At 37.6% G+C, this 26,984-nt stretch overlaps 1 protein-coding gene across 1 annotated transcript in view; it reads right to left on the bottom strand.

Moving 5' to 3' along the window:
• Nucleotides 1-15,193, bottom strand: part of edar.L (ectodysplasin A receptor L homeolog) — a 67,424-nt gene extending 52,231 nt beyond the window's left edge. The window contains 1 exon segment of the mRNA NM_001087047.1: nt 15,037-15,193. The gene's annotated coding sequence lies outside the window, so the exon portion shown is untranslated.
• Nucleotides 15,194-26,984: the final 11,791 nt, after the last annotated feature.

Raw genomic sequence — 26,984 nt, 5'->3', positions numbered from 1 at the left:
CCTGGTTTCAATGGTGCATGCTACGGGTCAGGACCTGGTATTAAGCAGGCTGTCGTTCTCCATCAATCATAAATGTACAATCAAGGGGCATCTGTATTTTAAAAATGACATCAAACCCAGTAGACAGATACATCATAGTAACATCAACCTGCAGATGGCCATAAAACTTGGTGGGCCAGTCAAATCCTGAATCTCAATCCAATTGAGAGTCTTGGATAATTTTTTGAAAACACCTGATTAAAGTAAACTGCCTTTAAGAGAGTGCCACAATTACTCCTGAACAGCTGATACTGGGCAAAACATTGAAGTGACCCCTAAATCTTCCCTCCCTAGATAATACAGTATATGTGTTATATCTTACTGCTGTAGGTCATGCTATGACAAGATATTGCATGTGTCTGAATCCCATACCACAGCAGGGGGGTTACTGTAACCCTTACGCCACTGCTACTGGGCTATTGCTCAGGAGATAGCCCTCGATTCTTGGTGTAGTCTGCAGGTCTCCGGCAGTCCCAAACTGCAGCTATTTGCACAATGCCTCATGCAGTGGGCAAAGTGCAAAATAATGGACAGTTGTGGCTTCTTTCACATTCTGCACACTGCGTGGGGCATTGTGAATAAGCCCAAATATATCTAAGCCAGCCTTTGAAAAATATGATTTTTAAGATTTTTGTAAGGGGGAGGGTATCATTAGCAGAGAAACCCCATAAAACCATCTTAACACACACAACGATCGTTTTTGAATACAAACAGACTATTGCCTAATAATCTTACAAAAATGGCTCTGATCTATAGCTCGATAAAAAGAATTCCAAAGGCACACAGGACTAATTGCAAGCAAGATTGCCTTGCGTGTTTAATGCAGAGTGCCTGATCTATAGCTGCCCATCCCTAACAATATAAAGAAGGGACTTTGCAAACTTTTTAGAACAAACTGCTTTTTTCATGTGTCCAGTGGTGGCAAATAAATTTGTTTTCTAATGATTAGTTTGCTTTAATATAAGTGCAAGATGACTTACAGAGGAGTCTTATTGCAAAGTAAGTAGAATGAATGGAATTTGAATGGAACTTGAAGTGCTTGAAGTCTCTTCAAATGTGTAAAGAACGCTCCATTAGCAGATTAAGCAGGAAGTGAAGCTGAAACATTGTCATTTGCTAAAGACAAGCAGTGCAAATGTTCCCTCTCTAATACTACAAGTGCAACATGACATGTGTTTTGGAAACATGTATGAAAGAAGAAGAAATATATGTATGAAACAGAAGAAACCATTTGCTCTTATATGATATTTTACTGAAAGTTAAAAATGCTCATAGAAATAATAATATCTGGTGCTTATGTAGGATCAATCAGCTTTTATGGAAAAGCCAGATATCCAAAAATGGGCCAAAACAACAGAAAATGTTCTCCAATTTCCAGCCTTCCTGGTCAAGATCTGCCCTTACGTATGGACCAAAAGACTTGAATTCAGATCCAATGGACATACTAACTGGAGATGTCCTCAGATTATATAATGGTTTGCTGTTTGAAGGCAAACATATGATTGGTTGCTATGTATTATAAGACAGTTTGCAGTTTCTATGTATTATAAGAACATTTTTATTGTTTATTCTTTGTGGTTGTTGAATTGTTTGAACCAGAATAAATAATAAAAGGAGTAGTTGCTAATTGTCATAGAATATCAATGTCTATACGCAATTACAATTTAAATACGCTTCCCATGAAAACTCTGTCTGTGTTACAATGTATACCATGCAATATCTCAGTGTCCAATTGCTGTTTCCGGTCTGATTAAAATGAAGAGATGTGTGAGGCACAAAGACAGAATTTACTGTAGGTTTTCCATATGAATATCTGTGAAACTCTGTGTTTTGAAGTGCTCACAGTGAACCAAGTACACCACGTTTCCAGGCTGCTGTTCTGATGAAATAGTCTAACTTTGAAATGAGGGGGTTGTTGTACTATGGTTCAAGGACTTTGCCTTCAGTGTCATGTCAACTTTGAAATTTCTCATAGGATTCATTTCATCATGTAAAAAAAGTATGTTTGTTCAGCTCCCAGGCTCTCTGTAACCTTCTGAGCAAAATCACTTAATTTCCTTAAACATCAGGCTTTACTCTCTTTGCAAAGTGACAGCAAATTCCTCTCAATTTTTAATCAGCCCATATAGGGATTGTATAAACCAATGCTATCTTTATAATGAGTTAAAGCCATAGTTGTTCCATTAACAACAGACCAAAGGGCAGAACATGTGTTTTGTGTGTTGTTATAAAAAAAAATCCTCGAAACCTTACTAAGGCTTACTGAATAAAGGAGGCCTTTACTATGGGCCCTAACCAAAACATTGCTTGAAATTTGCCATTATTTTTTATTTCCTGGTGTTCATCTCTATAAGAAATATAAATTGTTTACAGAAAAGGGATAATGGATAGAAGGAAGAATATATGAACAAGTAGTAAGCTTGTGGATATGTATTACTCATCGGCCAACGCCTGACACCTGCCTTTGTTTAGGGTATATAAAATGCAAGGCACAGTCTGTTATTACTTTTAACATTTATTCTCTTTAACATGAATACTGATGTTGGAAATTTGTTTTAAAAATATATCTAAAACACAATGCATATTATACACAGGGGAAAATAATCAGCTGCTTGTATTATGCACATGAAACAACAAATGCACACAGCTACACAGATGGAAAAAGAGTATTCCAGGAAAAATCATGCCTCATTGTACTGGTATGTGCTACAGGTGCTTGTTTTTTAAGGCTCGCTTTTCCTCTGAATAACCCCCCACAACAATCTTTCCACTTTTTGTTTTACAGAGCATTGCTGCCCCAAGTCCACAGCTCATGTTCTCCTAATCCATGTAGATCAGGGATATCAAACCTCTAGCCCTCAAGCTGTTGTTGAACAAGACACTTTTCCTCCGGATGTAGAGGAATGCTAGATGGTGTATTTCAGCATTTGCTGGAGGGCCAAACATTCATGTTCTCAATTGTAAGTTAATATGCACAATGGCCTCCCTGATATTATTGCACTCTAACAACACTGTGGGCCGAGTAGTAGGAATATGAACTTTAATATAATATATTTTATATATTATATTATATTATATTAGATAGATGATAGATAGATAGATAGATAGATAGATAGATAGATAGATAGATATTTGCTTTGGTGGCTACTGTGTGCTGTGATTGAAATGCTATGAGGTGCATTTAAACACATCAATGGCCAGTACATGTTGTTGCTGTGGTTATAATGGTAACTTGGTAAGGGATAGACTGCATGAGATGGTGCTAAAAGACCTGCCACTATTTGATATTTGATAGATATTTACATCCTGTGAATTGAAATATGCTATACAAGCAACAACTTCATAAAGGTCTAGGTTAAAGGGATCCTTCACCTTTAAGTTAACTTTTAGCATGTTATATAATGGCTAATTCTAATTTTAAATTTTTTTACAGTTTTTGAATAATTTGTCTTCTTTTTCTGACTCTTTCCAGTGTTTAAATGGGGGTCACTGACCCCATCTAAAAAACAAATGCCCTGTAAGACTAGACATTTATTCTTATTGCTACTTTTTATTACTCATCTATTCAGACCATCTACTCTTATTCCATTCTCTTATTCAAATCAATGCATGGTTGCTATGTTAAATTGGACCCTAGCAACCAGACTGTTGAAATTGCAAACTGGAGAGCTGCTGAATAAAAAGCTAAATAACTCAAAAACCACAAATAATACATAATTAAAACCAATTGCAAATTGTCTCAGAATATCACTCTCTACATCATGATACAAGTTAATTTAAAGGTGAATAACCACTTTAAGCCTGTGCTCTGGTCACTTTTCCCAGTATATGCCATGAATACATCACTGATTGAAGCTTTTGCTGTGAGCAATGGTTTTGATATGCACTTTTGTGCACGTGGCTAGTACCACAAGCACAGGGGCCCCAATATTAATCTTAAGGGAAGTTCTACAGTACTGGCTTTTAAATACACCATGGTGAACCTGTCCTCAGTCACAAGTCAGAAGGACCACCATACTAATACCCTAACTAAGAGCCAAATAATTGTTTTTTTTATTTTGTAGCCATCCCTTCCAGCTGCCAGGTGTCTCCAGCTGAAGAAGTTTGAGCTTACAATAATATGAGTGACAAAAACCATATGTAATATCTTCTTTTCTATGTTTTGACTTGAAGTCTTGACATAGAAGTACCAAACCTTTTACATTTCCTTCTGTTAAAGATATGGTATACATTTACTTTTATTATATCACGAATGTCCCTTTCAAGAGAAAGTTCCGGAACAATATCATATAATCCTCACCTTAGGGGCTTCACAAGTCTGAAGTTAAATTAAGAAATGATGGCTTTATTATTGCCTGTCAACTGGAGGGGGAAATGCTCCTGAAAGATATCTAATTGTAGCTTTGGACAAACACCTGCTGAATTTTCACATGAAGGAAAATAGGAAAGAAAAAAAATGTGGAATGAAAATCCCCGCAGGAACATTTTCAGAACAACTATGGACATGCCTTATTGATGAATGAACACCAGCGCCTATCAATAGCAGACCCCAGGCTATGTTTAGGGTGCCAGAGGCTGCTGTGGATGACCTTCAGTATATTGTAACTGAAACTGAAATAATTAGAACACCTGATAAGGTTCTCAGCTATCCACCTTTTGAAAGCAACAACTAAGTCAGGGAAAGCCAACAGAACCAGTGCGAAAGTACTGGAAGAAGAATGCTGGAATCAGCAGCAAAAGTGCAGAGGTTTCACCTAACTCAAAGATAGATCTTATTTTTTCTATATTACATCAATATGAATATATATATATATATATATATATATATATATATATATATATATATATATATATATATATACTTCAACAGTTGCAGAAGATGATCTCAAGATACCCTAAAGATATTTCTATTACATGTAATTCCATAGCACAAGGAAGTCATAAAGCCCTCCAGCTGTTGTTAACTGCAATTCTCAGTATCCTGTATGAAACACTACCTTCTTCAGCTGTGACAGAAGACTTCCCATTGACAAATACACCAAAGCAAGATAAGAAAACATATTCTCTTAATGGTAACCTGAAAAGCAAATATATTGCAAGCCCTTAGGACTATGGCACATAGAGAGTTCTAAAACATAACTAAGAGCCAAATAGCAGGGATGGCTAACTCCCTTTTTCGGGCACATATGAAGGGTCATTTATAATGGGCAAGGTACAAGATGCAAAAATCAGGCACAAGCCACCATATTTCTCACATTTTGTACCCTACCCAATAGATGAGTGCTCAAAGGTGCAAGTTCTTGCGCTTTCGGCATAAATACTTGTAAGAGGGTTGGTTGGGGGGAGACACATAGGTGCCCCCTCTCCAGCCCCCTTCCCTTAACTTCACTTGCATGTCATTCATATGTGAGAGCACCAGTGGGCACAGGTTTTAAACACGTCCTGTATTTACTGCATGCCACGTGGCAGCAAGACCTCAGATGTTTCATGAAGTCACATTAAGGGGTGTGATTTTTGCCCCTTAGTGCTCTAGCTCTAGCTCAATAAATAAACGGAAATAATTAATTAACCCTCCCCAACACAATCTTAATTTGTCCATGACCTCAGGGCACTGGCCTTTGTGGCCTTCCCACAAACACCAGCTTAAATATTGGCACAGAAATCCAAGCTAAGAGTATTGCATCCAACAAGATTAGATAAGTGGTTAAAGACTTGAAGATTTAAAGATGTTAATGGAAATGTGCGTTAGATCTTAATCAGCATGAAACTAAAAGGTCACTCTTTAAATTGTGTTTGAATAAACATCTGGTGCAAATGTCTGTTGTACATTTTGTAAATACAACAGCCTTATCCAATAAAATAAATGTAATACAACAGTAGTCCCAATTAAAGGGACTTATATTTTTTATACATATATATTTTCTTATATTTTGAGCATAATGCTACAGAATGTCTATGAGTTTAGTAATACTGAACATTGAATCATTTTCAGATTTTTGAAATTCATCATTAAATTACAATACTACATTGTTTATGGACAGGCATTCCAGCATCATATTTATCACTTATTGTTTGTATTTTATGTACTGATATCATACAGATACATACACACATGTCATGTCTTCATTATACTGCACATCACTGTATATAATAACTGTAATTGTTCTGGAACCTACATAGGAATATATTTATGAAAGTGTGTAAGGGGGAAAAGGCATTTTCCAAAAAAATTTTTAAAGGAAAAAAAACTTCAAAAGTCTTTATAACTTTTTGAGTATTTTGCGGCGCTCTTATCTTATCATGGAAAGATAATTATTCCCTGGAAGGGGGGAAAATGTTTGAATATTGGAGTTTTTTTCTTTGCATTGTGCAACATGTGGAAAGACACACTTGCAACATGCTGGGTACATTTGGTTAATAAATGACTTTTTCAGATTTCTGTGCCTGTGAGGTCTCACATCCCTGTGCTATTCATTATCGTGCACACCTGGATGGAGGTGTATGGAATGGTTGAAGCATTTCTTAATGCAACAGAGAACACTGAAATGACTTAATTCCCAACATCCCCCAACAGCCAAAGGTTTCTTAAATCCATGCTTTCACACAGGAATGCATACAGCTTATTTGCTTTTTTATATTAAGAGTCAAGTTTGAAAACACAGAACTGCAGTTCTAGACATATTAGGCATTCTCTTTTCTTTCAGGGACACCTAATATTTAGGCTCAATTGTTAAATAATGAATTAAGTATTTTTCAAGGATAAACTCTGTGCAAAAGGCAAATTTACTCCATAAACAATATCCTTTAATGGCGCCATACAAATCCAGATCCTGCCCCCCCCTGCATTCCAGAGGTATGTCCTGACTGATCAGACCACATAAGAATTGGGTACCTACTCTTTGGATGAGGCCATAAATGATAATGTCAAACAACAGTTGTGTCAGTTTGCAGAAGCCCTCTTCTGAAAGCATTTCCACATGTGAGAGATCCCATTTGATACTGGTGGTCCAGACTCCACATGTGGAAAGCTTTCTATAGTTAGCTACAAATATTATTATTTATTTGCTACTTCTGTTAAATAAATATTTTTATTTTTCCTAGAGGAGATTGTATTTGCACAATTTAAGCAGAAAACAATTATGGCCTATGTTGCTACATGCCCATTTGAGCTGTTCACAGCTGTGTGGGAATCTTGCTGCAGATTGCTCACATTTTACTGTGCATTACAATACTAATTAATAATTCAATTAACTACTTAGCATTGCTTCCAAGAATTGGTTAATTGCACACACAACTATTTTGTACTAGAAAGAACCCAGCTTGCAGTGAAGAAATAGGAAAGTGATTTATAAAATAGTATGATTAAGCTGACTTCTGGCAGACAAAGGCCCGGGCCTAGGGCGGCAAACTCTAGGGGCGGCATGCCGCCCAGCCACTTCCCTAAGGAGCACTGGGGACGCAAAGCTCCCCAGTGCTCGGATGCTTGAGAGCGCGCTTGAGAGCGCTTGTTAGGGAGAGTCCGGGTGGTGCTAGGACCATGCAGGGCTGGCGCTAGTTCATGCAGATGAGATCATTAGACCGTGGCCACTTCCTACCCCTCTGTATCAAGGATAAGCTTTTGTTATGTTTAAGTTGCACTATATACAGTATTCTGGCTGTTCATAGAGGTTTCATAGAAAATCTCTCAAAAGCTTAGTCCTCAGGCTAGCAGACAACTTTTACATCAATATATGATACAGTCAGACAAATAACTGAATGAGCTATTGGTTAAAAACCGTATAAGGAAACGTTCTTACTTTATCCTAACTCAGTGCTGTATCTCATGCTATATATACACCCTATTATTCACTTCCACTATGAAATCCAGTAGGCTGGTACCCCATGGACAATCTCTCTAAAAATGCACAATGGGAAACCAGCATTTCACTCTGAATAGTGGGGAAACATTAAAGCTACATTTACATAGGGGCTGCTTGAAAGTCTTATTCCTTAATCTAACCCTGTGGGTAACAATATTCAATAATATTGTCCCTACAACACAGTAATTATAACCCAGTGAAGAGTCAGGAATTATTTTCAGATTGCCTCTTCAAAGAGTTTGGCAAGTTTTGGCACCTCAACTTGCTTTGTCACTTGTTTTGTCTGAGAATCTTCTAAAGCTAAACAAAAAGCTGGTTCAAAGCCATGGCTTAAAGTTCTGAATAATATTTTTTTAGTTCCTAAAGAAAAAAAGTTAGTACTTCTCTGCCTATGACAGAAATCATTATATACTGAGAGAATTTCTTGATGGTAAATACTCATTTTATTAACTGTATTACTGCATACTATATTAAATATATGTTAAAATAATCCCATACTGAAAACGTTTTCATTGAAGTGAGCTGAAAAGCACCACAGTAAGGTGGAACTATACTTTGGTCAGCAACTGGTTTGTTGAAATAATATAAGGCACTTTAAAGGGGCGGTTCATCTTTAATGTAACTTTTAGTAGAATGGCCAATTCTAAGCAACTTTTAAATTGGTTTTCATTATTTATTTTTAATAGTTTTATAATTATTTGCCCTTTTCTTCTGACTCTTTTCATCTTTCGAATGGACGTCGTTGACCCCTTCTAAAAAACAAATGCTCTGTAAGGTTACAAATGTATCGCTATTGCTCATTTTTTATTACTCCTCTTTCTATTCAGGCCTCTCCTGTTCATATTCCAGTCTCTTATTCAAGTCAATGCATGGTTGCTAGGGTAATTTTACCCCCTAGCTACCAGATTGCTTAAAAAGCCAATTGAAGAGCTGCTGAATAAAAAGCTAAACCACTCAAAAACCTTTTTAAATTTCTGTGAGAACTGATGCATCGTTTATACTCTTATAGCTATAGGTATTGGTTTATTATTACAGAGAAAAGGGAAATCATTTTTAAAAATCTGAATTTGTTGTTTCAAATGGAGTCTATGTGAAATGGCCTTCCCATAATTCAGAGCTTTCTGGATGATGGGTTTTCTGGATAGCGGATCCTATATCAGTACTAGAACTCTGGGGTTTTGACACAGGTATCACATCAAAATGAAACCCAGAATGCTAACTCTGTATTTAAGTGGGAGATATTTAAAAAACGGACTCAGAATTGAATCAGAAAGATATAGTGTAAATATTGTTGCTCTCCCCCCCCCCGCTACATAACTCGTAACACAGTTTTAAAAAATCTGCTGAAGTTTATGTTTTCTATAAAGATGCAGAATTGGTAGAGAAATGGGATTCGTCAGCATTACAGACAGACAGTCAGAGATAGTGCCAGAAATCCAATTTCTCAATAAGATATTTCTGCTTTGATGTTCCTTAAGCTAAGGCCACATAACACCTAACAGTGCTAGATTTTCATTAAAAACAACTCCAATGTAATAATGCCCACAAAAGAACCATTGTTACCAACCCTGTGATCCCGTAGCCCACATTTTAGGGTTATAGCCAGTCTTTCAAGATGAGCTCTGGTGATTATTTTACTTTTCTAAAACTTGTTTTTGATATCTCTCTGACAGCTCTCACACTGATGTTTCATATAAACCTTCTGTTAGTTCTACAATAAAGAAAGGTGTTTGGCAGTCCAGCTGAGCAGGGGCAAGTGAGGATCTATGGGGAGCTCCAATCAAGGGTGATTTTTTAACATAATGAACATTTTAAGCCCAGATTTAACCCAAAACTATATAATATACATTATCACCTACAATATTAAGGTGATTTTGAGTTATGCTCTTTAAAATGATTCCGGGTAGCAAATTATATCATCAGACATCCGACAGTACTCAGGGCTACAATTTTATGCAATGCAGGGATAACAGGAGCATTTCAGGCCTCTATGCAATTGCACTAGAAGATCTAAAACAATCTAAAAATTTGAATTTTGGCTCTGTAATCTGCTGACGTCTGAAGTCAATTTCTAGCTTCTCATCTTATTGGCACAGCACCCCTGAGGGATACAATGCAGTTAGCCCATCCATCTCTCTGGCCAGACTGTCCAATGTCTTAAAAAATGGCATACAAGTTAAATGGCCATATACCCTTAGCCAGCCTGTGCGGACATCACCAACATTTTCCTAGGATCTTACATCAACAAAAGCTGTACAAATTTGCTATTATATTTGTTATTAATATATAATATATATTTTGTGTAAAACGCTGCAGAACATTCAAGATAGACTCCATTTTCAACTGCATTCCAAGTATGTGCAGAAAATTCTGAGTTTTTCCAGATTTCTACAACTGTTAGAGGGAAAAAACATGAGACCTTCCAGTTCCATTATAGCAAGAGAGCAAAGCAAAATAGTCTTGTTTAAGTGTTTAGCATTGTAATGAAGTCTGTGAACAGATATTACAATTCTAACCAGTGGTGTAGTATTTAAGGTCACATGGGTTATGAATATGACTGGAACTTTAAGAAGCCTGCTAGTCATACCCAAGTCATAGACATACTCCAGCCTATATATGCATGCTTTAGGTTTATACTGCTCTTCCAACACTCCTACAGTAAACCCACATATATATATATTTACACAACTGCAGTGGTGAATTCTTGTATGCTGTGAGATGAGTAGTAGGTGACACAACTGCACAAATAGCACAGTAAAAGAGTGTACTACTACTGATATTAATGTGCAAGGAAAACCGGAGGGTTTTCATGCTCTGTATATGTACTAAAGGGACACTGTGGGTTCTGGATATGAAGTACATGGACACTCTAGATTCTGAAGACTGGTACTGCTGGCACACTGGGCTTGGAATTTTGAATGGACACTGTGTAACCCTGCCTTGAAAGTCATTCTATTACTATTGGAGTCTGGCCTGAAATATGTTGCTAGTGCTAAATTGTAATTTATAATTATTGCAATTTAAATGATGTGTGTATTGCGTGCTAGATCTATAAAGGCAAAGTGATTCATAATTACTATAGATTCGCTTTGTGTCATAATTTGCCATGTAATATATGTCTCAGTATGTTACATAGACGGCACTGGTATCTCATCCTGAGAACTTCCAGTCTCCAGAATTTCTTTTGACTTTTTTTTTTTGCTGCTCAATTTAGGATGTTATGACTGCTCAGTGTGGAAGTGAAAAGATGGCATGCGTGTACTTGCAGACTTACTTAGAGGCAGCGCATTCAAGTGTATCATCCCATGGAAAGATTTAGGATGGAATTTAAAGGGATAATTGTGTTGCAGTTAATAGAGGAAATGGTAAAGCATGAACCAAAAAGACCATTTTATTTTGCTTTTTGTAGAAAAAAAAATTACATGGGAGGTCTGTGAGGCTGAACTTTTGCTTTTGTTCATGCAAAAACCTGTTTGGAGGTAGAGAGTAGTGACTATAGGAGAAGCAGGCTCCTGTTTAACTGAAAATACATACAACCCCATGTAGGATAATTTGTTTTTCTTAACTTCATAATAACATAATAACAATATTCATCAGGACAATTCCTTAGTTGTACCTCCTACACAATAAAACCCTCTGCTGACACAAAATACTAATACCATAAACTAGGGTAGGCTACAGCAGCATTGGGGCCACATAGGGCCAATCATTGGATAAAAGCTGTGACTCAATTCTAAAAAACTCCAAATCTTGAAATGTTATTTGATAAATGAGTGGTTAGTACAGCATACTTATTTCGAGTGTATTATCATTCCTACATTAAAACAGGTGTAGAGTAGTCTTTTATGGTGCCGGCACTACAACATTATTAAATAAAACACCCGTTCCTACATAAAACCTGGTGTGGTATTGAGCATTAAACTGCAAACTACTGCAGCAGGCAATCACAGTTAAACTCTGCTAAATACCCTAAATTCATTTTAAGACTGTATCTAAGCATAGAGAATTTATGCACTGTAGCCTTATTTACACATAGACAATTTACGGTTTGTACTTTAATGTTAACTGATAAACACTTTGGCAATGCCTGCTTCAACACAGAAACACAGAAATGTGCCAAGTAACAAAGCATGGGATGTATAGAGCGAGGGCGGTTGTCTGTCGTTTGTAACCGTGGATATTAGATATATTATTTAATAGACATCCCTGCATGCTTCATAATGTGTAGCTGACAATAATTCACTGGTATATTTGACACACAGAAAGCCCTTCTGGCAAGCCAGCAGCCATGTTGCAGCCAGTAAGCCTAACAGCATTAACTTCTGCATTCAAAGAAATCACTATAAATGTAGAGATTCTCAACAGCTTGTTGTAATTTGATAACCGAAGACAGTTTTGCTATGCTGAAAGGCAGCTGAACGGGCTTGTACCTGGAAGAAATCACATTTTTTTTGGAACCAGTGTCTAGTAATGACATGATGAGCAGGAAGATAGCGAGGCAACTTGTGTCTGCCAAAGCATCAGATTTTACTGAGCAACTTTACTGTGCAAATACCTCTAAAACAACTGTCCTTTGATAACGAATTAGGTAACGGGAAACTAAACAAATAACTTTTTTTAATTCAATAAAGTGTTTTTTATTTTTTAAAATACAATATTGTAAACTACATGGTGTTTTTTGTTTTGAAGAATAAAACCTAGGTCATTCTGTGTCTTTCAAGAGATGGTTTGTGCAAAACTATTCATTGAGAACTAGTAAGCATGCTACCATTTTTTATTTTCAACCAGGAGAGGCCACAGTTTCTCAGGGTGAGGTTTTTTTTCAAGACAACCATGAAGGCAGCACCCACATATATACATAAACACTAGTATGCCGTACTGAACATTAATAGAAGAATAAAGTGAATAGAGACCCTGCTGATAAATAGCCATTCCCTTAGAAGGTTTTCCAGACAAATACTACATTTGAAAATAATGCACAATTTCGAAAATGAAACATATTATATATTAGATGCTAGGCTCCCCTGTTCCCCGTCAGGCACTAATATTTGTCTCCTGCATCAGGCACAAATAATAATATTTTTTCAGCTTTCAGCCAGAATTAAAAGGACGGCATGAGGGTGGCCTATGGGTGTCCCCATGCACTCCTTTTAATATTGCACTGTGCAACAGGAGCTAGAAGCAGCACCCATGGGTGTATGACCCATTGGGAACATTGTATTTACTGTAATTACTGTCTTGTCACAAATTATAAAATTCACAATGGCTATCCTACTGTGGGATAAGGGGCAAAGTGGTTGCAAAGGTACAATTTTTCATTTTGTGAACATTTATTTGCATTGTGAACAAATTGTGAACGATTTTTTGCATTAGCAACCAATATTACATTCCCCCCAATAGAGTGAAGCTTGCACCTGCCAGTGATACAGGCACAAGGGCATCAGTACCATTGGTATATGACCCCTTTCATTAGGCAAGGATACAAGAACACTATAATTTCATACATACTTGAAACATACCGAAAATAAATACTTAAAACATACTTAAATATTAACAGCACTGCATACATAATTAGCTCTATATAAACAAAAAGAAAACATACATATATATTTAATAACTGCAGAAGTACCCCTTGCCAAAGGTAAAAATTAACTGGCAATGCCAATTTGCTATTTGTATCACTATTTTTATAAAAACAAATGCATATGTTGCAGATCTGCAATGTACACGTTGCTTCATATGGGGGGGTTTGCCAAAAGTGATTCACTCTCAGGCATCTGTGTTCAGTCTGTAGCAGTGTAGTCTGCAGCAGCAATTTTCACTGCTGCCAATGGAAAGAATAACAACTGCCAGAAAGTGAGTGGAAGTTATACTGCGGGTGATTATCTGTAAAAAAGTTTTTAAACAATATTTATCTGCAAAAGCATTTAAAGTTTCTCCCAAAATGGCAGCCGCAAACCCTTGGTATTCATCATCTTGAAAGAGTTCTAGTACATATGTATTTTGTGAAGTATAGTATATTATTTTTATGTCTACTGCTACAATAGTCATTTTATAATGAAATACAGATTTCCTGCAGTCTATTCTAATTAATAGGAACTTTACACGGCCAAGCTAGCTACTACTATTTTATCTTCTCATTGGCAGATAATAAGCTTCCAGTTAGTAAAACTGATATAGCATTTGCATAGGAAACATTATTACCCATGGGGCAACCGTATGCAGTCCACATTTTTTCCATTTATGATTTTTATCACTTTTTATCACAACTCTCACAAAAAAATAAATTGAGGGGTTATGCAGAGAGTTGTGACAACAAGGTTATTTGCTTTTAAAGCAGCAAGTATAGCTGAACCGACATCAGTGTGATGTCACTGTGGACTTTTCCCTACTCCTCCAGAGAGTTATCTTGCCTTTGGCTCTGTGCACTGCTCAATGTGATAAGGAAATGTTTTTCCCCAGATAGTAATGGACACGAAGAGTGTGTCCTAGCAGCAAGGCATGCAGTGCTAAACCATGTTGTGCTCATATATATTCAGCAACTTATCTATTCCCATTGCTGTAAACATATAAAATGCTGAAAGTCAAAACACCATGCATATACTAAGCAGTATTTATACCCAAATGTAAATTGTGCAGTGGATCGTACTTCTGAGTGCTAAATAAATGGGACCTGCCTCTCTACACATTATTATTCCCAATGCCCTGGGATACTACAGAAACGTTTCAAGGGCTTGTACTTGCAGGTAGCAATTCCCTGCGTTCATTCAACCTCAGCCGGCTGCTACAGAGCGCTGTTATTCCAGGAGGGATACAGAGGATACAGATACAAGTCATTAGCAGGGTTGCAGTTTGAGCAGCAGGGACACATAGCAATGCAGGGAGTCTGTGCCACCAACTTGGGGAAAAGAGATACTGTCTTTATGGGTGTCAAAGCAGGGTGCAGTATGATGGGATGGCATGAATTATCATAAGAGTTGCTGGGAGTTGTAGTTTAATAATGATACTGGCAAAATATTTGCCCCAGTCTCAGCAGCTACTAAAAACAGCCCCAGCTAATAGAAATACAGAACATCCACATACATAACAACAGTGTCATACACATATTAAAGCTTGTGGACAAACAGAAACAACTTACCTGAGGCCTGAATGATGTGCTAATGCAGTTAAATGAACATCAGTCAGTCCAAGGGAATCCAGTTAATGAGTAGAAACTTCATGGCTCACTCCAAGGCTAAGTGGGACCTTGTCATATGCCACTCACAGCCAGTGCTGCTACATGTGCACTCTCTCCTGGTACTTCCACAGCAACTTGTCTTTGATTGTTTGCTCACAGCAGTGCACATGCTTTCACCAAAAAAAAAAAAAGTAGCTTGAAGGGAACAGTTTTCTCTCTCTCTTTTTTTTTACTCTGACACCACCTAGAGGTTTAAACAATATTATATATTCATCTAGGCTTCTTTAAGGAGTGAACGAAAGGGAAAAAAAAAGAAGAAAAAGAAATACCGGTTTGCTTGAAGGGATGTACTGTATCATAAATATTCGTCTGTCTAATTGTAGCCTAGAGAGATCGGAAGCTTTGGCACAATCGAAAGGGATTTTCCACCATGTTCAGAACTTAAACTATCATGCGGCTTTTCTTTTAAGCATGCCCACGTTTTCAAATATTAACAGCAGAAGGCGTTCACTCAAGGAACCGCACCTGGAGGACACAGAAACTGGTTCTGAGAGGGGATAAGGAACTGTTATTATTGGAATAAATGGTGTACCTCTGACAAATAATTCACAGCCCTTTGTGGCACTGGTTTTTTACTGCATTACAGTACAGGTATGGGACCTGGGGTTTTCTGGATAATGGATCTTTTTGTAATTTGGATCTTCATACCTTAAGTCTACTAGAAAATCCTGTAAACATGAAATAACCCCCATAGGCTGGTTTTGCTTCTAGTAATGATTAATTATATCTTAGTTTGGATCAAGTATAATGTACTGTTTACTGTACTGTACTGTTACTGTACTGTTTTGTAATTACAGAGAAAAAGGAAATCATTTTAAAAAACTTGGATTATTTGGATAGATAAAATGAAGTCTATGGGAGATGGCCTTTCCATAATTCAGAGCTTTCTGGATAACAGGTTTTGGATAACGGATACCATACCTGTACCAAGAATGCAAGTGCTGGAGGCTGCAGATTGGGCAGCCCTCTGGGGTCAGGCCTGGACTGGCACTCTGTGAAGGGGCTGCTGTAAGTTTTCAAAGACAGTCACTATTTAGTGGGCTGGTGGGGGCTGTTTGGGCCTCTGTATACTTGAAATGGCAGGGCCTATTTTGATTCCTAGCCCATACCTGTCTGGGGCTTACCCCTTCTAGCTCTGGTTGTATAAACTTTTTGTAAAAACTTTTTGTGTCATATACTGCACGGGGAGGCACATTTATTAAAGGTCGAATTTCGAATTCATGTGAGTTTTTTAAACTCTATCAAATTCGAATATACACGAAATTTGAAAATTATAAAAAAATCGAATATCTTAAACTTGGACAAATTTTACGGACTCAAATCAAATTCGAATTGAATAAGACTAAACTCGGTTCGAGTTTTTTCTCCGAAAAAACCTCAAATGTCAGGAAGGCTACTAACTACAAATTGGTCTCTTGATGTCTCCCATTGACTTATACATTAATTCGGCAAGTTTTTGGTGGCGAATAGTCGAATTAGAGTTCTTAAAGGGCCAAAGTATGATAAATTTGGATAATTCACAATTCGAATTTGAGAGTTTTGACCATAAAAAAAAATATCAAATTAGAATTTTCAATTCGACTCCTAATAAATCTGCCCCTAATGTTGCCACCTAACTGGTATTTAAGTAGCCTGGCTGGTAAAAATGATGCCTGATGCCAAGGTTATTAATAGGGAAGAAAGGTAAAAATATAGAAAGCCGGTATTTTTTGTATAGAAAAAGTGGCAACTCTAACTGTGTATAACAAATCAAACCTTTTAAACAGGACAAGGGAAGAAAACACATCAACTAAACTCATTCTTTCGTCACTTTGTTTTGCCCCTTCACCTGGTAACCTAGAGTTACAGCTAACTCCCACACTCCCGGTAATTTGCACCCAAGTTACACTCCTGCCATATAATATCAACAAGTATGTACTCATAGGACTGCTCCACCTATGGCTTTAGCTGTTGTTGTGGATCTACAATTCCAAGAACCCACAACAGCATTTGGAAGGCTGGGAATTCTAATAATAAATAATTGATGACTACCCTGCAATATTGTATCTTCCCATGTTGAACATTCTATCTCCTACTTACAAATGCTGCTTCATGTGGCTGCAGTCTTCATTATTGGCACCATCCACAAAAGACCTGAGTTCCTGCAGTGTATCGATTATAAATATGTGTTGAATTACACTCACACAAACTCCATCTCATTAGAATGATGATCAATTCCAGGTATTTTGAGGGATCATCTCATGTTTCCAGTTAGTGTTAAAGAGGAAAAAGGTGGCTTATTATGACCCCAGTGACATTGGGTTGGTTTATATCTCTCACACATACACAAGTCAATGAAACAAAGGCAGGTTTTTAAGAACTTTTCTTACACGCCAAATCTATCTAGCAACAACTTTCTAATAAACAGAAATTCCTCATAAAAAAATGAATAATGAAAATGAACGAAATATGAATACCACATGTGTCAAAATGACTTCATGAATAGCAGGCAGGAATGTATTCTCATTGTACAGTATATCGCTTACATGGAAACCAAATCTGAAACAGAATATATCCACTGTCTTGAGGCTAATAACCAATGCTTGCTCTAGGGCTCATTCCCATTACAGACTTGTGATTGGATCAAAAAAGCTTATTTATAGGAGTAGGTGCAATTTCAGGTGCAAGTTGGCATGCTTTTTTTACCCACAGTGCAATGTTTTTTCCACCACTTCAGTGTAATTGCAACCAAGAGTATGTCCAACTGTTCTTATCTTATAAAAGAAATACCTGTTAAATTTGGCCAGGAACAAGAAGCAGTGCTGGGCCAAGTTGACTGGGCACCATAGGCAGCCAGAATGACACTTCGCCCCCACCATGCACACGTGTGCGCGCTGATAGAAGATAAGGGGACATTGATGAGCATGCTATGGGGGGTAGACAACAGACTAATGCTACACCTGAGAAATGTATATGACTGCATATTGGCTAACAATAGGAATAACTTAGAAAATGTTGGTGTTACTTAGAAAATATAGATTTTTTTTTAAATGAGGCATATTGTGTACCTTATGCGTGATTGCATATTATTTTTGTTTGTTAAAGGGGTTGTTCACCTCTGAGTTAACATTAAGCATGATGAAGAGAGTGATATTCTGAGACTATTTGCAATTGCTTTTCATTTTTTATTATTTGTGGTTTTTGAGCTATTTAGCTTTTATTCAGCAGCTCTCCAGTTTCCAATTTCAGTAATATGGTTGCTAGGGTCAAAATTAACCTAGCAACCACACACTGTTTTAAATTAGAGGCTGGAATATGAATGGGAGAGAGTCTGATTAGAAAGATTATATTAAAAAGTTGCAATAATAATAAATATGTAGCCTTAAAGAGCATTTGTTTTTAGATGAGAGTAAGTGACCCCCATTTGAAAGCTGTAAAGAGTCAGAAGAAGAAGGCAAATAATTAAAAAAAACTATAAAAAAAAATGACGACTAATGTATCTATTGCTTAGACCTAATCATTCTATAACATACTATAAGTTAACTTAAAGGGGTTGTTCATCTTCCAAACATATTTATTGGTTGAGTTGTATTCAGATTGTTCATCAGAAATACAGGCTTTTTTCAATTGTTGTCTATCTTTTATTTTTTCCTGTTTTTCCAAAATTGAAGTTTAAAGTTTAATGTTTATGTCTGTAATGTTTCAGTCTGGCAGCTCAGTAAATCAAGCGCAGATGTTACAATTTGATACATTTAGTTTCTACGTTAAAGGAACAGTAATACCAAAAACATGAAAGTCTTTTTAAGTAATGAAAATATAATGTACTGTTGTACTGCACTGGTAAAACTTCTATCTTTGCTTTACCTCAGTGCTGTCCAACTTCTGTGGTACCGAGGGCCAAAATGTTACTGGCCTATGTTGTGGAGGGCTGATAATGGAAGTCCGTGTTGGCCACTCCCCATTTTAAACCACACCCACTGTAAACCACACCCATGTTACAACAAGAACTTTTAAGATCATATCCACATTAACAGTGGTAGCACACCAAAAAACCAAATGGTTGGTGCTCACTGCAGGGAAATCCCTCATCACTCATATGTGAAAAATTGAAGTCATGTTAAAATATACCCTTAAATCCATTTGCCTCATCCTCCCCTGTAGATAATACAACCCCCCAACACATGATTAAACACCTTAGGGGCCCTAACAACAATTTCCAAATGCTAACAAACCCCAAGAACAAACCCCTAACAGGCTTACATCCCACAGGTAATGTAGGGTAAGCAGAGAATGGCACATACAAGCAGCACTGGGCAAGCAGAGAATGGCACATACAGAAAGGGAAGGTAGAACAGAGCAGGAGACAGGGAAACCTATCATTCTAAGATGTACTTCATACAGTGACACAGTGCTGGTGCCCCATTAGCATTTTGAATAAGGTGTGAACAGGTGAACAACGTGGGCAGTTTCAGTCTGGGTCTCGGGTGTGAACAGTACAGGACTTTAGAGTGTGAACAATAGAGGTCTCACAAGTGTGAACAATACAGAGGTGATTACAGGTGTGAACAATACAGGAGGGGATTAAAGTCTGAATTTGAGGTTTAAACATTGCAGGGGCCAGTTACTCTCTGTAGTGATACCTATTAAATCTTACATATGGTAATCAGACACAGCATGTGGGGAGCCACAGAATGGGGGTGTCACGGCCGCCAGTTGGACAGCACTGCTTTAGATAGTCAACTATTGTTTATATAAACAAGCTGCTTTGTAGTCATGGGGGCAGCCATTCAAGGTTGAAAAAGGAGAAAGGCACAGGATACACAGCAGATAAGAGATAAGCTTATAGTATACAATGGGATTCTTCCAAACTTATCTGTTATACTGTGTATTCTTTGCTTGATTTGCTGCCCCTATGGCTACTCAGCAGCTTGTTTACATAAACTATAGCTGTATTTTTAAGGCAAACACACCAGTTTTACTAGTGCAGGGCAACAGTACATTATATTATCATTCCTTTAAAGCACTTTACTTTTTTGGTGTTACTGTTCCTTTAATTAATACATTACACAGCAGTGTCATTGAAATATTAGCAACTATTGTATCAATTCTAACAGCTGCCTTTAATGAAGTTTAGGGATTCTGCTCAGCAGGGACAAAGATAAAAAAATGTATCAACTAAATGTATCAGTTTAGAACTGCTGCAACCCAGAGCTACTTTAGAGAGACATAAAAAGTGAAGAACAGAAAACAATAAAATGTTTGAAGGTGAGCAACCCCTTTGAAGGTGAACCACTCCTTTAAACTTTAAAAAACAAAATAAATAGATATTTTTTTTAAAAAAAGGCAAACCCTGTAGCCACAGAAAGCCTCCCAACCTACCGTAGTCCTTGTCTGACTGAATTTTCATTCCTGTCTTCATCAGATTTCACATTTGGGGCAGTCGTTGTATAGGGATGTCGCGGACTGTTCTGCGGCGAACTTGTTCGCGCGAACATCGGCTGTTCGCGTCCGCCTCAAGTTTGCGAACGTCGCGCGACGTTCGCCAATAGGCGTTCGCGTCAAAATCGTTCGACCATTCGACCATTTCGGTCGCTAAAATCGAACGATTTTCGTTCGATTCTAACGAAAATCGTTCGATCAAACGATTAAAATCCTTCGATCGTTCGAATCGAACGATTTTCGGATGTTCGAAGTTCGCGAACTGTTCGCATTTTTTGCCGGTGTTCGCGAACGGCGTTCGCGAACACATTATCGGCGGTTCGCTACATCCCTATCGTTGTACTGGGCCCTTAAATAGACTGCCGACAAGGTCAAAAGTGACTGAGCTAGTGGCTAATAACTGTCTGTACTTGGACAATTAAAGCCAATGGGAAAAGGAGGATGTGTGCACTATGTAGTGGTCACACTGAAAGTGGTAGAAGAAGTTGCAACATGGTCTGACTATGGCAGCCTGACAGTAGCATCCCCATGAATCTCTATGGAGTTGCACTAAATATGAATATAGGTCTGATTTCTATACAGAAAGTTGGATGTTATCGTTATATATAATATTATTATCTTTATACTGACCACACGTTTTTTATTTCGATTATTCTATGAAATGACGTCCTACCCAAATTCAATAGGATCAAATGTCCTTTTTTGTGTTGCTGGAACTGGTTCAGAAGTGTCACATAACAGTCTGTAGAGTGAATGGGGCCATACAAGATCTCTCTGCCCTCCAGCATTATCAAAAAAACTGACACACACATTTCATGGAAGCAGACATCCAGACATCCTAGACCTAGGGGTGGAAAATAAACCTGCATGCTTTCAAATATAAATTTCATAATTAATGACTTCTACACAATATAGCGTTATTCCTGGATTTAAAAAAAGTCGCTCTTATACAATACATTTATTGTCACACTCAAGAAAAGTCATGAATGGTGTATAACCATCAAGTACACTTAAGGTGAATGTATATGTTTGTTTTACGATGCAGAGAACCCTGACAAATCATCTCAATCCAATCATTTGAAAATGTAATATCTGATATTATATTAATGCTTTGGATTATGGGGAAGCTTTGCAATTTGCTATGTTTTACAAAGCACATGTGTATGGTTGTTTACAATCTGTTTAATGACCAATACAGAGTGCATGTAACTTTGAGATGACTGTCTTCTTTCAAAATTGAAGCTTGGTTTGAAGAAGGAGTAAGTTTCCTGCCAGCCCAGTGGTATGATCCAGAGCAGTCGTATGAAGCAGAACATGGCAGCAGTTGTTCTAAGGTCTGATCCCAGAGAAGCTTCTACTGAAAGGGATCCATTTCACTAAGGTGTGGTGGGATGTTCCCCTTCCCAACACTTTTTTCAATTTCAAATAATTTGCCAGAAATAAGGACTTTTTAAAATTGCTTTAAATTTATTTCACTGATTTCTTAATATTGTAGTTTAAAGTTTCATTTTTCGCCTTCACTTGTCCCCATGGAGCAGTTCTGGGAGGGGGGGGGGGGTCAACAACTCTGTAACCTGTTTTAATATGATACATTTAGTTCATATACTGTATCTTTAGCCCGGATAAGCAAAATCCTTGACTTTCATGCTAATATTCCACAGAATTCGCTGAGAAATGTATCAACTAATGCAGCAAATGAGCAGGACAGAGGCTGCAACTGACCTGCCAGACTGAAACACCAGAGAGAATGTTAGTTTATGTTTCAGTTCTAGAAAAATGGTCAAAAATAAAAAACAGAAAGCATTGAAAAGTACTGCTCTTTCTGAAACAGCAATGTTTAGGATTTTCTTTTTTGCTGTAAGTGCAGTCTAGTTTAAATCAATGCAAAATGTGACCCATTCTCACAGCACGTCACTTGGGCATCTTACTATGTCAAATGATCTTTACTATTTCTGGTGCCATTATAATGTTAGCAGCAACAATGTGAAGGTTAGTGGCAACAGTGTGCAGAGTGCATTATAATGGTTGTCTGCTTCATTGCTGAGTGCCGGAAAGGGACAGGTGACTTGCACTTTGGCAGATATGAGCTCTGATGTGGGCGTTTTGTAGTGCTCCAGATCTACATGGATCACTTTAATATATAATATAATATATGTGTATTAATATATAAAAATATACACAATTTATTACATAGAGCTATTAACATGCAATATAAGCACCAAGGACCAAAAACAGAGCTCATTCCCCACCCTGGCAATATATAACTCCACTAGATGGAAGAAAATACATACAGAAGTCAAATAACACCTGCACTGTAGCCTAACATATGATGATAAAAGTTTTTTTTTTTTATCACCATCAATAAACGCTCCTGAATGCCACAGTACAAATGAACTTAGGTATGATAGCTGCATTGATGGTGGTACAGGCTCCAGTGATGACCATCATTGGAGATGCCAATGTAAGTGAGTGTTATCCACCCATGGAACACCCCTGCTTTGCACTTAGCTCCACCTTGCACCCAGTGCTGCATATACAATATGATGTGGCATGCCACCTGGCATGAGCACCCATATGGTAAATAGGGATGTTGGTAATCCTAAAATCAGTTAAAGAGATACTGACACCAGAAAATAACCTTTTTTGTATTCGTCATAACATTGTTTTTGAATGCTATTTATAATTTTGCTATGAAGGTATTTGTGTGATGCTTTTACATTACCTTTCTTACCCCTGTGTTCCTCTATGAGGGGGCTGCCATATTTGTGCAGCAATAGTCTGTTAGCATTAGAAACTCTAACTGACAGGCTAGAGTTTTGCTGACCTGACTGAGAAGAGGCAGTCAGGTCAGCAAAACAGTCAGACTTAGGAACTTCAAGTAGCAATTAATTACAAAATCAGAACTATCAGCGAAAACACGACCAACATGACCCATAGGCAACTTTTAATGCAGATTAATATTTTGAAAATAAAATTTTTAGTGTCAGTATCACTTTAACCCCTGTTAATACATAACTGTCACCACTGCTCTCACATAGCCATAGAAAAATTTGTTACACAATCCCTTAGTATTAATTGGAAGCAATTTTAGCATTCAGAAAAATCTGAGCATCTGTAACTTGTGATTTGATAACAATTTTGCAGCAGTGTAAGCCATGAAACTTTCCTTTCTATTTATTAGTTTTTTACATGTACATTAATGTTTTGAAGAGTTGTCAGTATCACATTAATTAGAGAATTGGATTGGATCTCTCCATAGCAAAGGTCAGAAAACTAAAATAGGGTCAGCTGTTGAGCCTCAGTGAATAATAATGCAGCTTGAAAGTACAGCGCCTATTAAAACCACCACAGGCTAGACAAGAACAAACACTTCACCACAATTACTTAAGGCAAAATAACAAGAAGGATGCTTGCCAATTCTTTCTCGTCATTGTCAAGCATCATTGCAAAGTTCAGACGCAGTGTAACCGAGTCCACATTACAAACAGGCATTTTTTTTATATAATTATCTGTTACTAATTTTTACACATACATTTTAAAAATGTATTTTATGGGTCACATATTGTCAAGTATAAGCCACATAAAAACTAAGAAAAAATCATAATCATTTTCTGAAAGATTCTAACTAGTTATTTTATAGTGTAATAAATCCAATCAGCTTATAGTTAAGACCCCATATTCTGTAGCTCACATAGTCTAAACAGTTGTTATGGGGCACAGCAGATAAAACTTTGTGGTACACTCATTACTGGAGCTCTAAAAACTAATATCTAATATTTTTCAGTAAGTTACAAAGAACCCCCAATGTTTTATCTTGGGCAGTGAAATCCAGGCAGGATTCTAATGCCAGTATGTGCTTTGCCCAGGTTGTATACTTTAATAAGCATTGCTCCCAGTCCATATGTCAGAAATTCACAAACTGTTGGCCTAGTCTATATGTTGCAGCGCACACATAACACTACATAAGCCCAGGGAAAGTGAATACAAGTATATAGAGCTGTTCTAATGCCCTACACATGTGCCCACAGTATAGTTTAAGGTGCCATATGTTATCAAATGTAGGGGGGGAAGGTGGGCACCCTAAAAAATATTTTCGATCTTTTTCAGCCTATCACCCAAAAAACGCCAGCGTTTTTTGGGGACTTAGAAAAATGTTCAACTTTTTTGGGACTTTTTTTACTAACTCCTATCTACTCTATTGAACTTCGCCTGGTCTGACGTGGGGAAGTAAACTCTGGCGAAGGAGGTAATGTTCAGAAAAAATACGTAGTAAAAAATCTTAGTAAATTTGCTTAGTTTCGCCCCTTCGCCAGAGTGACTTTGCGCTACTCTAACTAATTCTATCTAATTCGCTGGCAAATTTTTGTCAGGGCCACTGTTAGTAAATTGGCGAAGTGGCAAAAAGACATCACGCTGGCAAATTTTCGCCAGCGTTAGCCACTTCGCCGTTGATTAAATTTGCCCCTTTGAGTGAATATGTATTTGCTGTCCTACAGTATATATTCTTGGAACTCTTTCCTATATCAATAATTCTGTTATGAGGTTAAGGGATCCCTAAAAATCTGACCAAAAAGATGCATTTTAAACCAAATTGTCTGAACAACACTATTTGTAATATAGAGATGGAGATACTTACTTTTCAGAAGATTAAACCTGTGTGATAAAACAGTTTACAAACAATGAACAAATGGATTTGCAATAATCTCAGGTCCTTTTCATCCTGCCAATCTCAATACAGTCTCCCTGTTGTATCAAAACCAAATATCCATCAATGATCAGCACTGTGCAGCCAGTGGAGGGGTACAACAAAATAATATAGTGTAGTATTTCAAGGTTATACACATCCACTACTCATGCAACTGATTTGAAATATACTCCAGGTGTTCAGGATAAGTTGCTCTTTAAAGAACAATTTATAGCAGTGAACAATCACCATTGTTGAGCTTCCTCAGTCACGCCTCTGAGAAAGCTGATTTGCAGCAAAACGCATCAGGCGAAGGCGTCACTTCTGGGAGCGTTTGGAGCAGGGACGCAAATCAGAGGACTGCTGGCTGCCTAACCAATTCAAAGGAAGATCTGACTCCCTTATGCTTAACTGTGACACATATTGATTTTAGCACAATTATGAGTGCAATATTTTTTATATATTTCATCGAATAAAAGGGTTTTTGCTATGGGTCTCTTGTGACAGACTACTGCAAGATGAGATCATATAGAAAGCAAGATATATTTTGAGAGGAGCCAAGAAAATCATTCTGTGTGATAAGCATCCCTACTATTATGAACATCTAGTACTTAAATTGCAATACTTCTCTATAACTGTGCTACACTGAAGCATGGTGGCACAATGGTTAGAACTGGGTCTTAATTCCATCCAGGGCACTATATGCAAGGAGTTTGTATGATCTCCTCATGCCTGTGTGGCTTTCCTACAGGTACAGTACTTTATTTATTAGGTACTTTACAGGTTTATTTCCACACTCAAAAACATACAGGCAGATAAAATGGCTCCTGATACAATTGGTCCAGTAAAAGCTATATGAGACCTTAGATTGCAAGCTCCACTGGGGCATTGAATTATGTATATTCTCTGTAGGTTGCTGTGGAGTATATTGGTGCTACTGTATATAAAGAATAACACCCAATTCCTGGCAGGTAAGAAAATTGAGGGCTTTGAGCCCCCTCCCCCTGACAGGGGCAAAAGGGGAGGGCTTTGTTGGGTTTATAAGGTGGGAAAGGGAGGGAAGGGGTCAGATAACCATTGTTTGCTTTGTATTTTTACCACCCACCCAAACCCCTAAGCTGTACAGGTCTCCATTTAAACAAGGAGAGAGGTCACGAGCTGAAGTTGCCGGAGGTATGTCGGGACTTCAGAATGTTGAATGCAGCGGAATGCGTCAGGATAGGATTGAGAAAGCGCCAAAGGGTGGAGCCATGCCCAGGCTAGCAGGCTGTGATCGTACGGTCAGGCTTGTGCGGAAACCGGTGACATGGACCACCATGGGGCGTGAGGAGAAGGGGGGAAAACAAGGAGTGCAGGGCAGAGGGCTCTGGGCTCCTCCTTGAGGGATTCCCACATAAAGAAAATAATTACATGTATTGCGATTTTGACGCATTTTAGTGATGGGCGGGAACTTCTAAATGTGAATAAAATGGTGACCTCTGGTCCCTCTTATTTTTCCAAGAAATCTGGTGAGCAGTTTGGTTATTTGTGTGAAAGTTGTGTTGGTGTGGTTAGGCAAGTGGTTTTGGAGAAGAAACAGAGAGAGAACATAGAACATTTAGGTCTCATATAGTCTGATGAGAAATAGTCAGAGAAGTTTATATATTATATATATTTTTATTGACATTACTGAATCAGATGTTGATAATGTTTTGCTTAGAGAAAAGGGTGGCAAACCAATGCTAAACCATAAGGTTAGTTAGCTCTC

Source organism: Xenopus laevis, chromosome 2L (assembly GCF_017654675.1).
Source record: "Xenopus laevis strain J_2021 chromosome 2L, Xenopus_laevis_v10.1, whole genome shotgun sequence".
In the NCBI taxonomy this organism is placed as follows: Eukaryota; Metazoa; Chordata; class Amphibia; order Anura; family Pipidae; genus Xenopus; species Xenopus laevis.
Note: the sequence above shows the minus strand (reverse complement) of the source record. Positions and strands in the feature narration are given on the sequence as shown.